We start from the raw sequence: 14,685 nt of genomic DNA on the forward strand, positions 1-14,685 counted from the left end.
ATTAAATCATTAAAGAAAACTAGAACATCTAGTTAAATCAACATTTTAATTTAATGACTTATGTGACAAGTACAAAACCATAAATGCTTAAACATGCTCACTAGACAAATCATATCGTACATTATGAATATATATTTATCAATATTTATTGAAGAGATTATTATATAATACACTAACACATATATGTCATCAATATAGGAATGACATTGGCTCAATATGAAAGGTCAAAGACAATATCTCATGCTGCCCACTATCGAGGATATAGGTGCACACTCAAAGCCTACATTTAGGGTGAATGTACCTGGTACCTATTCAATAAACAAAAGAAAAAATCATGTGTCGACTCTTAATATAGAAATAAATGAAGCATAAATAGACAAATAGTCACATGAACCAACATAATACATCATGTAGATATTGCAAGCAAGTGACTAAAAACTCTATCACCACTTCATACTAGTGCTAACATGAAATAACACATAGTAGTGATGTAGTATAGAATCGCAACATATAATCACATGATATTTACTACAACACTTTGGGTCAAATTGCGATGGTAATTTGTGATGGAAATGTAATTTGTGGTTATTTTCATGTTTGTTTTTTTTGCAATTGTCCTCAACCCTATCGCAATACTAACACTGGTGTCATAATTGCAATGCCCATGTAAATATAAGCAAAAATTAAAATTTTAAAAAAATTACATAAACCATTCCCCATTTGTTTTGATTGTGAGAGATCCACATGAAAGAGGGTGGAGATTTTTGATCGAGGGTGGAGAGCTCTGAACGTTGTCATGCTCTTGTCATCAATACATTTCATTGATGTGCCCTTGTGATCTCTGCATTAAATCATTATTGTGCCCTTTCTTTACAATTTTCTTCAAGGGACTATGTAAATGTTATTTTCTTTTCCTTCTAAACATGCATCTCTTTGTATTTTCTTCTAAACATGTATATCTTTATTTATACAATAGATCTTTTTAAAGGTGCTTATCACATCTTAGCACAATAGAAAAGTTGATCTAGCTACATTTATATATTCTAGAATCCAAATAATAAAACAATAAAACTCCATACGATGGCCAAGCAATGGTAGCCAAGGATATAAAGGCTCCATACATTGGCCCAACAATGGTAGCCAAGGATGTAACCATGCATGGATTGGCACACTTTTCCTGTGAGGAACCCAAGTATCTAGTATTGTTGTTAATTTGGGCATCACTATATGATCTAGAATGTTATGAAGTACTAAAGCTGGTGGTAAATTATCCCATGTCTCCAAAAAATGTAGCATATTTTTTGGGTCCCTTAGCTCCTAGGAATTCGTAGTAGCTATTCTCATTGTAGAAGAATATCTTCATTGAAGAGTTAAGTGTAAGGAGCTTAAGAAGCAAGTTTTTCTTGTGTTTAAATTCCATAATCACAAGGTTCATTCTATTTTAGAAGCCTTTGCCAAAATGAAATTACCTCTAAACCATGCAAAGGATATTGAAGTGGTTCCCAACCTTGAAAAACTCTTATAAGAAATAGATACTTGGGATCATCATAGGGAGACTATGTCAATACTTGAAACATGACAAATTGCACAACTTGTAGTCCTCTTGATATTTAGACTGTAAATTCTCAAAAAAAAATTCAAGTGATTCCAAATCCATAGTACTTACCACAACACTTTCTTGGATTCTATCTAGTGGCTCCCATAATATCCTCTATATTTTCTAGCTATTGTTTTTGGCATGCAGTCTCTTTCTAAAGCCACTCCTCCTTCTAGTATATTTCCATAGACTCTCTCTCTCTCTCTCTCTCTCTCTCTCTCTCTCTCTCTCTCTCTCTCTCTCTCTCTCTCTCTCTCCTTAAATCTTTATTATCAAACTTATGAATATCTACCTCTACCATATCTAAAATCAATTTCACATTGTGTTGTAACTCTCGCATAGGCATTTGATCATTGATATCATTCATTTTAGTATTCAAATTTTCAAGATTGGTCAACACTCTCACTTGCAAACCTCTCATGTCAAAAACTTTTTGTATTGTTTCAACACTATGTTCTTGCTTCTGAGCTAATAGTTCTTCAGGTGCATTTTCTTGCAAAAAATTAATTTTGTTGAACAATTGTAAACTCCTAGAAAGTGCATTATTGTTGTCATCTGTGTATGTATATATACGTGTGTATGTATGTATCTGTATGTATGTATGTGTATATATACATACATACATGTTGCCCCACTTCTCATCCTACACCCAAGTAGTAAAAGTGGGTTCTTCTGTCGTAGTAATTTCCTAAGCATGTTCAAGTTTAGGTCTAACCTCCCTTAGGTGAAAGGAGTCTTAATCAAAATTTTCACTTTCCCCTTCTCCCCATTTCATAGTCGAAAGGTTTTTCATTTTCCTTTTCGTGGAGGGATTGTGCAGGTAGCTTAGTGCCTAATCTAATGGATATTCACATTGCTTGTGTAAGGATCATCTATAAAGATTCATCTACTTGTGGTTTGTTATTTTCTCATGAAAATAAAAGCCTTCAAAAATCTGGACTTTGTCTTTTCCTTGGTGGGTTTGCAACCCATGAAGATGATTTCTTGTGAAGAGCACCAAATGATGCAGTTTGATCTACATGAGAAGATAAAAAATTAGTATTCCTCTTACAATTATCTACCTTAGAGAATGTTTAGGATTCATCACAACTCTTATAATCATTCCAGGTAGAAAACTAAAAAGTAACTTCTCCTCGACAGGCTATCAACCCATGAACTCTGTTTTCCACAAAAGGCTATTTCAAAGGAAATGAAACAAAGTGTAGGTCCCCAATGAATTCTCACATGCATTTTAAACATCTTTGAACCCAAAGGAAACAATAGTAAAGAGATAAAGTACAAAGGAATTCTAGGTAGAGAAATACAAATTATCTTCTCCTCCATGGGTTTTCAACCCACGAAGACAATTTTTTGGATTTTAAAGAAAATCAAGTTGCAAATGGATTGGACCCACAATTTGTGCATAAAACTTCTCAAGATGAGGATATGAAATATTCTAACTATTGTGGGAAAGAGTTATTAGGAAGAATTCAACTCAATGGATATTTTCTCATGGAGTACTCTATTTGCAACTTCTTGAAACTTAAAGGGAAATGGGAAAGTAAGTATGAGAAGGTAGAAAGTTGCCATTGGACCAACAAAATAGTGAAAAGACACCAAGATATCCATTAAAACTATGAATTTAATACCTCAATAGATCTCTCCTTCAATTCATTCATGTGGCCCAAATTTTGAAGATTAAAAAATGAATTGAGTTTCCTATATAGACAGAAACATGAATAGTTATAAAAACCACCACTCTTTCTTGAACTATTATTTTGTTAAAATTGCAGAACTTTTTCAAAAAGCTAGTATCTATGCATTTTCTATTCTTTTCATTTCTTTCGATTAAAAATTCATTCTTAAATAGAAATGGAAACTAGATTTGTGGGCTTCGACGAGTTGAATGAATTAAATCTTCACTACAAAATTTAAAGGATACTTCTCTCTGTATTTATGATATTGAAGATTTATAGAAGAGATTGAGATATGAGCCAATATATCCCATTACTAAGAAGCTTCGAGGATACAAGCTTGTTGAGGCAGAAAGTTTTCTTGTTGTAGTCCAAGCTCCAAAATTAACCTATAAATGCATAAACCATTACAATCTAGACACTAGATAGATTGTATTGTTAGATGAGACAATGTTCATCTCCATTGATAGGAAAACTATGGTGAATTACCTTTGAGTTCTAGAGCAGGAAGAATTTTTAGATTTGACATTTGGAGGAACCATTTCTAAGTTCTTCATGAAGAAGATGACTTGGAGAAAAGAGATCATGCAATAATGGTTCCAGAAACCATGGTGCACCAAGAGTAAGGTTCCTAAAACTCTATTTGTGACTAATCTCAAACCTATGATTTTTGACATCATGGTCCTCTTACAAAAAAATGAAAGGTGAGGTTGAAGCTTTAAACTTTGTTGAGAAATATTTCTTTTTGGTGCAAGTAATTTGTTTTGATACCCAATATATTGATTGGGCCCATCAGGTAAGTGAGATTCTGTCCAATGCTCTTAGTGCTGCAAAATTCTACAATGAATTCTACATGTCCTCCTTCCTCATTTACATGTTAGCTTCTTTAAAATTATGGCTAGGCCTACAAAGAGTGGAAATTTTTCCTGATGATACGAAGTCTTATTAATTCTACCCATGTTTATGATTGGAAAATACTTATGCAGATTATATAAGAGTTAATGATGCATTCACCATGAGAATTTGTAGGGAGCTCTAGGGATGTCCAAAGAGGAGATTTAGTCTTGAAGCTATGGTGGCCATTAGCCAATTTGGGAGTTATTTCATCTAGTTCTTATCCTTCTCATTTTTGCATCTTTTAGCTTTTGATGGCTTTCCCTTGAAGCTGTTGAGATATCCTAGTGATATGATAGTGTTGATTGAGATCGTGCAGCAGGAAATCTAGGTGAGCATGCTGAGCACAACTTTGAAGAAGAAAGGATATGAGTTCCCTATAAAGGTGAGGGATTTCAGTTGTGAATCTCATTTGGATGTAAAGAACATGCTAAAAGTGTTTGAATCAAAATATAAATTAGAGATCTTTGAGGTCTTAAGACCTATGTTTGATCTGAATGGATATGCAAGAGAGGTGTTGCAGATTAGAAGAGTTATCAAACACATCACCACCATTGAAGACTATTGGGATGATTGGAAGGATTAATTTAAGAGTCATGATTGTGCTTTTTCCATACTCATAGTAGATCAGGTGAAGATGTATAAAGTTGATATCAATGTTGAGGGAGTTGAAGATGATGGAAAAAACATGTATAGTAATACTTATGTAACAAAGCTAAGAAATACTCCTATCAACTCAAAACCTTATGAGGATATTGGAGAAGAGGTAGAGATCATGATGGCCTAGATTATTAATAGGACTAGGAAGTGGGTTAAATGGACCATAGCTAGAAGGAGTCAAAGTAAAAGTACATCTACTCAAGCTTCTCCAATAGTTTCCATGACCTCTTCTTCTGAAGGATGTACATCAATTGTGACCCTGGCCATCACTTAGGGACCAGCTCAAGCATCAAGAGGAGGTGATCAACCTCTCAACAAGAATATTCCTTTGGCTAAAACTATTCAAGATGGTTCCCTCCTGGTGATTGGAAATCAAATAGAATTCAAGAAGAAGAAATTGGAAGAACCTAAAGATACTATGGCTACTCCAGTCTCCTCACCTCATAGTAGTCATGTTCCATCTACAAGTGCTAGACTTCTCCAACTAAATAGTCTTCAAGTGCAGGTAGTAGATTTAGGAGATGGAGGAAGTAGTGACATTGAATCTACTAACTTTGACAAGACAACCAAGAAGACTCTAGAGGTAGGAAATGCCAAAGATTCTTCGAATCTCATTTCACAGGCCCAAAAGAATCCCTTCTCTTCAATCGTAAAACTAGTCAATTCAGTCAAAAGGAAAATATTTAGCATAGATTCTCTTGGGATGGCCTCCAAAGTGATAAGCATAGATTTATGGTTGGAGAGTACACTGGATAGGAAGAGAAAGAGGAAAGATGAAGGTGCCTCCAACAAGGATACCTTATCTCTTGTTGTTCACTTTAGGTTAGCATTGAGTAATGTCAAGAAGAAATAGACCTTGTCCATCCTCAGATAAGACCCTAAAAAAATGCATCCAACAATGGAGATAGAAAATCCTACCAAGGAGGGAAGGATTGAGGATATTTCTACTAATGATTTTACTTTGCATTCATTAGATCTTGGGGAGGCCATACATGATACCAAAGTTGACTTGTGGAAGTCAACAAATGAGATGATCAAAGGATAGGTGGAGAGCCTTAAGTTGTCAAAGGTTGGAATGAAAGAAAAAATACAAGAATTGAATGGCTTCATCAGGCAATTAGTCACCCCATTGGAAAGCATCTCTGGAATGCCTATTACTAGTGATCCCACTATTGCAGACATTTAAGCACTTATCTCCCAACTCTAGGAAGATGAGAATTTTGGGAAAATCAGTAGATAGTGGAGTGAAAAAATCAAGGTGGAAGGGCTATCCATTATAGAGAAAATTAGTAATGGTATATTGAGATTGGAGATAGAGAAGGATAACATATAATCAAATAGAGCCACCATGGCCATAGAGAAAACCAAGAGTGATGATTTTGTTTCATTGTTGAAGATGATCATCCACATGAAGGAAAAGGAGGTTTTTGAAGAAAAGATTTTTCCCAAAGAGGATGAACCCTTAGTAAAATGGTTTTAGAGCATGTAGTTCAAGTCTAAAATGATCATGGTAGTAGAGGAGGGACTCAAAGAAACTGGATCCAAAGTAAAGAAGGAACAAGATAGAGATTATGAGCTATTAAGAGGTTTGCACACAGATTTGTAGTCTAGTGGGCAAGGGAATGAAATCATCACCATAATGGAGTCTTCAAACTTCAAAGGGTTGGTGTATATGTACACATGGCCATGGAAGAATTACAAGACTAGTTGGGCGTTGTCAAAGATCTAGCTTGAGAGCATTCTAAATGGCTCTTGAGATAGACTAATGTACATGTCCATAAGCACAAAGAGCTAATTCCAATAATTGTTTCTCCCAATGTCTATAGGGAAAAGGTAGAAGAAGGAAAGAAGGGCAACGTGATTCATTTTCCACCTCTTTCATATTTTCATGTAATCATTGTAATAGACAAACTAGCTCCTTGCAATTTATTATTTTTGAGGAAATGAACCAATTGAACTTCCTTTGTAATGATCATCTTGGAACCCTATATGTATGATAATGAAAGATTAATAAAAGCTCGACGAATTTTGGTGTGAAATATTTGATGTTGCAGAGTCAACTGAAAGGTGTTTTGTATCAATTATTTTTGTTCCATTCTATTAGTTGTGAATTGTTTGTTTCCTTTTTTTCTCTTTTATCTGAATTGAAACCAGCAATGAACAGAGCTTCACCCCTATTTTAACATAGAAAATTGAACATGATAAGTATTGTCATTATAGGTTCAAGAGAGATCCTTTAGCTATTCCCTTCTAGTTAATCTTCCTTCATTTTCTTAGATTCTTTCTAGTTTAGTTAGCATTAGTTGTTATGCAACATTAAATCTTTAAGTCTTATGAGTTCATAAGATGTGTGAGTTCATAAACTTATTTTATCTTCTGAAATCTTTTCTTGCCTGAGTTAGATCCTGTATAGGTCCAACTCAGTTTACCTCTCCTATTCTTAGGTTAAGATCATACCATTTTTTAACATTTAGGAACAAAAATAATTCATTGCTCACCAAATATTGTTCATAAAATTTGGACCCCCAAGGGTTAAATAAACTAGAGCAATCTATTTACCGATAGATTTTTGGTTACTCATTTGGGGATACTAACAATCACTTGATTAATAAACCTATAACATAAGGGAAAATGGCACTACCTCATGAGAACATATTTCCAGTGCTCCAACCTAATCTTTGATTTCAAGATGACCAGGAAGATATAATCCCATCCCTTAACAAATTTGTTTAGAGGAATAGGAGGAATGTTTAGCACTACAGGAACACTAGCCAAATATTGTTTAAAGAAGAGTCTGAGGCCAAAGCATTAGAAAGAGTTGTTTAGAGGACATAAATATAAAGGGCATAAAGATGGTTGGAACGTGAAGCTTAGAAACAAAATTAATCTACCATCTTGGAACAAGCAAGGTTCCTTAGAAGTACCAAAGAATAGGGTGGGCAAGACCCTATTTTTGAAAAGCTTATAGAACTCAGTTTTCCCATCCTAAATATTCCTAAGAGAAAAGGTGAAAAGAAAAATTAGAGAAAACCACCTTCACCTATTAGAAATAAAATCTCTTTACATGCTACCTACTAGGTATTAACCTTGTACAAAGTAATTGCTCCCCCAGTTATCAATTTTCTACCATACCTTGCTAGAACAATCATGGTTGCTCCTTGGGCTACAACGACAAGTCTATTAGCACTAATGGCTTATCACACACTCAGTTCAAGGAAGAATTTTCCTAAGTTTTTAGGCAATGTGAAAGTTACTATAGATGAGCATATAAAGGCCTTCTTCATAGCTACTCACATCGTAGGAATTGCCCATGAAGACATAGTTGTAAGGCTATTTGTAGAAACTTTGATGGAAAATGCAACATATTGGTTTTATCATCTAGATGGTGGCTCAATCACCAATTGGGATACAATGAGGATGACCTTCAAAATAAGATTCAATACCATGGAATATGAGCATGTCCTATTAACACAATTGACATCTATTAAAAAGAAACTCACCCTGAGTATGAGGGATTTAATGACAACTTTTAATAAGATCACTAGTAGGATCCTGACTACTAATAGACCTATTGTTAGCAATATAAAAACATTATTTATAAGTGTGATGCTCCCAGACATCAATTATGATTTGAGGAGGGCTCATCCCATAGGTTTAACAGATGCACAAAAGAAAGCAGTTGAATTTGAAGATGACCTAATCGCCACTAGGAAATGGAAAAGAGAACTCCAAACAAAGGGAAGTTCTAGCAATACCACCTTGTAAGATGAAATGATTCAAAAGTTATCAAACAAATTGGTGGTTGTGAAGAGAAAATTACCTAGGTTTAATAATTCTTACTAGCAAAACTATCAAAATCCATTGCAAAGGAATAACAATGGAAAATTTCTACAACTTACAAGATTGCAACCAAGGTTGGTGATTGAAACTACACCAAAGTAAGGAAATATGTGTGTGTTTCATCTGAAAATAGATCATGATAGTGAAATTTATCTGGAAACTGCGTGTATGATGTAGTTGTTATCCACTAATGATTTGAATATCACAACCCCTTTCCTTGAATCAAATTCATACTCAAATGGCAACTCCAGAAATTTATTTTTTGAATAGGAATCTAATTTGGAGCCAAAGGGTGATTGTTATACAACTATTGATGGAACTTCATACATAGTATTAACCTGAGGTCAAAATCTCAAAAAGAAATCCCCCAATCATGCTCTAGGAACCAACCCCACCTCTTCATCAAATAATATTCACATTGATCAAGGAGCATCAACATCCCAAATAGTTAAGGACAAGAGCCCTTTTGATTTCATCCAATTTTGCAAAGAGTCAAAAAATTCAAATCTCCCCTATAGATTATCTAAAATCTCATCCCTCTAAGTTAAAAATATTAGTAGATCATTGGAAAGGAAGTGCTTCAAATTTGAATCATAATGTTACCACTAAGGAAGAAGATGAACCTTTGACATCTAACATGATTAATCAAGCAGAATCCACTATCTTGGCAACTTCCCCTGAGTAGAAACCCATCCCATTTTACATCTCCCTATATATGAATGGATGTAAATTTAGTAATTGTATAATAGATTTAGTCATGTCAAATAATGTGATGCCTTTTTCTATAGCTAAATCTTTGGGTCTTAGCATCACTAAAGTTCATGAGAAATGTTATTCAATGGATGTTAAGCAAGACTCGTTACTTCAACAAATCAAAGATGCTCAAGTAGCCCTACCCTCCCATCTAGAAAAGAAACTATTATTGACTATTCTAGTTGCAAATATTCTAACAAGCTATGGTCCTCTTTTAAGTAGAAGTTTTTGAAGAGATTTTGGGGGAGAAATGAAATTTGACTAGTCTCAAACAATTATACCTATAGGGAGTAAGAAAGTTAAGCTGGAATTTGAGGAAAAGGCAAAAATTGCTATCTTAAAGTTAGATGATCCTAAAGTGCAAATCCTCTATCAAGAACTAGAGTTTGGAAATTACATGTTGTTTACTAAAGATACTTTGAATGAGCAAGGAATCAAAGACCTAGAACTAAAAATCCTTAGTGAAGAAAAAGAGTCATTGTCTATATCAACATTGGAATTCAATTGAAGTTGCTCCCCATCAAGATCTGGTATAGGTGTAGTGTTAGTACCTTCTGAAGGAGAATCCAAACCCATGGCTTTTAAATTGGAGTTTAGAAATACTAATAACTTTATAGAGTATGAATCCCTACTACTTGGGATGATATTTGTGAAGGGAAAATGAATAAAGATTTTGAAAGCCCAAGGTGATGTAGAATTCATTGTGAGACAAATTAAAGGCCAATACTCAATGAAGAATCACAAGTTGAAAAACTATAGAAATAGAGCTTGGGATGAAATAGAAGGCCTTGATGCTTTTGCTATTGAGTCAGTACCAAGAAGATGAATACCAAAGTAGATTCATTGGTTGTTTTAGCTTCCTTGTTGCTACCTCATCCTGAATTCAAAGATAAGAAATATTAGGTCAAGATTGTATATCAAGCCTCTATTCCTGATAATGCAAAATTTTGGCAAGCCTTCAAAGATGACAAGAGTCTAAAATTGTTCCTAAAAAATGAGAAAGCTAGTTGTAAATTCTTATCCAACAAAGACAATCATGGAGACGTTGACCATGGGCAAAAAGAAGATCAAACTAACAAAGTCTAATTATGAGGTAATATCATTCCCCTATATTTTATATCTTTGGAAAAACTATTTAATAGACACGATGCCTACATCAAGTGAAAGAGGATGGAAAAAGGTTAGGCCACTAGCAAGTATGAAGGGGTGAATATTGGAGATGCTCATAGTCTCAAAATGATTAACATTTCAAAGTGTTATTTGCTTGAAGAGAAGGATGTTGCCAAATAGCTTCTCAAGATAAATCAAGATGTATTTGCTTGGAGTTATGAAGATTTGAAAAGCTATAGGGGTAGGAAAATAAAGCATCAAATTCCATTGAAATCTAATGCAGTTGCTTCCACACAAAAATAAATAAATTATAACCTAAAAGTGGTAGATGTTATATTCTATCAAGTAGACAAGATGCTAAAGGTGAGAATCATTTATCCCATCCATCATTCCAACTGGGTAGCTAATATAGTACCAATTAGGAAGAAAAATGGAGAAATAAGAATCTACATAAATTCCAAGAATTTTAATCAGGTATCTTTGAAAGAAAATTTCACTCTACCTAACATGGATTACCTACTACAAACTATAGCTAGAGCTGAAATGATGTCCATGCTTAATGAATTCTCAAGATATAATCAAGTAGAAGTAGAAGAGAAGGATCAACATAAGATGACTTTCGCCACTCCTTGGGGTACATTTGTGTATCATAGGATGCCCTTCGTGCTCATTATGCTAGTGCCACATTTCAAAGATGTATGAGTAAAATTTTATCTGATCTAAAAGATTGGATTATTGTTATATACTTAGATGACCTCACTATGTTTTCAAAGAAAAGAAAAAACCACATAGAAGATTTGATGAAAGTATTGCAAAGGTGACGGGAACACGAAATCTCCCTAAATCTTAAAAAGTCCATTTTTTGTGTGGAGCTTCTTGGTCATATAGTTTCCCAAGAGGGTATCAATATCGATCTTGAGTGGCTTGAAGCCATTCAAAGGTTAACCCTACTAGTAAACAAAATAGGAGTTAAATCATTCTTCAAGCAGGTGAATTTCCTCAGAAGATTTGTACTAGATTTTGTAGAGACTACTAAATGCATCATAGATATGATGAAAGGAAATTTAAATTTTAAATGGAATGAAGCTAGGAAACAAGCCTTCTAGAATATAAAGACTACCATTGCTAACACTCCAATTATATGTCATCCAGATTATAAATTGGATTTCATCATTTATTGTTATGCCTTTGAACACACCTTACTAGCAATCCTTATGCAAGACAACAAAGAAAGGATACAAGCCCCTATAGCCTTCATGAGTATGCCTTTGAAAAACCATGAGTTGAAAAACTCACAAATTGAGAAACATGCCTTTGTAGTAGTCAAAGCGCTGAAGAGTTTTATGTTCTACATCTTGCACTAACATTCTATGGTTTATGTTCTAGATATAGTAGTAAAAAGTGTGTTGACACAATAGGATGTAGGGTGTAATGCTAGTGGGACATGGACAGCAAAAACACAAGAGTATGACATTAAAATCAATCGTACTAAGCTAGTGAGAGGTAATTCCTTGTGCAAAGCTATTGTAGAAAACATAATTTTTGGAGAAATAGAGGAACCAAGAGAGAAGTAGTTAGTATTAGTAGTAGGCATGTAAGATTCTTGGTTCAAGAATATTATTTACTTACTGACATATGGAGAATGTCCTAAAGGCATGACAGAAAAATAGAGAAGAGATATCAAGTTGAAAGCAACAAAAAATGTAATTTGGTATGAAAATTTGTTTAAGAAAGCTATAGATGGTACTTTTCTCAGATGCGTAAACAAAAAACAACAAGAAAAGTTGTTGAGAACTTTTCATGATGAAGCATGTGGCGAACATTTCTCATCTTCGGTCATGGCTTTCAAAATATTGAGATAGTGTTACTACTACCCCAAAATGTTTAAGGATGCCTACTTCTAGGTGTCAAAATGTGAGAAATGTAAGATGTTCATTGGGAGACCTCAACTAACCACTCTACCTCTCAAACGTGTCATCATTGAAAGTCCTTTCCAATAATGGGGCCTTGATTTCATTGGACCTATCAACCCAACATCTAGTGCTAGTTAGCATAATGTTATAACTATGATTAATTACTTCACCAAGTGGGTGGAAGCCAAAGCAACGAAGAAAACCACTTTTGAAGTAGTTTTTGAATTCATCAAGGAAAATATATTGGTTAGATTTGGTGTCCCATCAAACTGGTAATGGATAATGTAGCATATTTTTCTTTAGTTGAGATCACTAAATTTTGTTTTGAGCATGGCATCACGATTAGTCATTCATCTAACAATTTCCCACATGGAAATGGTCAAGAAAAATCTAGTAACAAAAATTTGATGAATATTGTCAAGAAATTGGTGTTAGATAATTAGAAAACTTGGCACAAGAAAATTCATGAGGCACTATGGACTGATAGGGTGACACCTAAAAGGGAACATGGTATATCTCCTTTCAAATTGGTCTATGGGACTAAAGCTAATCTCCCATTACCCTTGGAATTAGCTACAAGTAAACTGAGAATAATAATTGAAGATGATATCTATAGGGATGATTTAGAAAAGAGGATTTTGTACTTCAGCAAACTTAAGAGGAAAGAGAAGAAATTGTGGATCATATCATACAACACCAAATGCATGTGAAGAGCTTGCTTGATAAAAGAGCAAGACCACAAAAATTCATGGTAGGAGATAGTGTGTTACTATGGGATAAGTGGAGAGCACCAAAGGGTATGCATAAGAAGTTTGATACCTTGCAGAAAGGTCCATTCATTTTTCATTAGTCTTTCAAGAAATCCTCAATTAAATTGGTCTATCTAGATGGTGAAGTGCTACCCCTAACATACAATGGTTAAGATTTGAAGCTCTACCAGATTTCAAATTGAAAATAGGTAACCCCTGTATTGTACTATAAGATTGTTTAGTTCCTTTTTGCATTTTCCTAGTTAGGTTTTCATTTCTTTCTTCTTCCCTTGTTTCTTTTCCTTTCTTTAGTTTTGGTGTGTTGCCAAATTTTAGTTTTTCGAAACCAAAGATTTTAGGTTCCTTGCTTGGGTATGATTTACCCAAGTCCCTAGACAGAGCCAGCTATTGCCCTACTTCATCGTACACCTGAGTAGTAAAAGTGGGTTCTTGTGTCTTAGTAATTTCCTAGGCATGTTCAAGTTTAGGTCTAACCCCCCTTAGGTGGAAAGAGTCTTCATCAAATTTTTCATTTTCCCCTTCTATGTATTTCATAGCTAGGTGATTTTTCTTTTTCCTTTTTTGGGAGGGATTGTGCAGGTACCTTAGTGCCCAATCCAATGGAGTTTTGCACTGCTTTTGTAAGGATCATCTATAAATATTCATCTACTTGTGGTTTATTATTTTACCATGAAAAAAGAAGCCTGTGGAAATCTAGACTTCATCTTCTCCTTTGTGGGTTTTCAACCCATGAAGACAATTTCTCATGAAGAGCACCAAATGATGCAATTGGATTTAAATGAGAAGATAATATGGTGTCCCATGGAAAATTAATATTTCTCTTACAATTATCTACCTTAGGGAGTGTTCAAGATTTTTCACAACTCTTATAATCATTCTAGGCAAAGATCTTAAAAGTGACTTCTCATTGGTGGGTTTTCAATCCATGAAGTTAGTTTTTTGTAAAAGGAAATTTCAAAGGAAAGGAAACAAAGGGTAGGTTCCCAATGAGTTTTTGCACTCCTTTTGAACATCTCCAAACCTAAAGGAAACAATAGACAAGAGATAAATTAAAATGGAAGTCTGGGTAGACAAATAAAAATTGTCTTCTCTTCAGTGGGTTTTCAACCCATGAAGACAATTTTCTGGATTTTAAAGAAAATCAAGTTGCCAATGGATTGGACCCACAATTTGTGCACAAAATTTCTCAAAATGAGGATAGGAAATATTCTAACTATTTTGGGAAAGAGTTATTAGTCAGAATTCAACTTGGTGAATATTTCCTCATGAAGTACTCTATTTGCAATTTCCTAAAACATAAAGGGAAATGGGAAAGTAAGTATGAGAAAGTAGAAAGTTCCCATTGGGCCAACAAAACAGTGAAAAGGCACAAAGATATCCATTAAAACCATGCATTTGCCACCTCAATGGAGGTCTCCTTCAATTCATTCACGTGGTATGGATTCTGAAGGTTAATGAATGAATTGAGTTTCATA

Source organism: Cupressus sempervirens, chromosome 2 (genome assembly GCF_028749045.1).
Source record: "Cupressus sempervirens isolate cs-2001-9-10 chromosome 2, ASM2874904v1, whole genome shotgun sequence".
Classification (NCBI taxonomy): domain Eukaryota; kingdom Viridiplantae; phylum Streptophyta; class Pinopsida; order Cupressales; family Cupressaceae; genus Cupressus; species Cupressus sempervirens.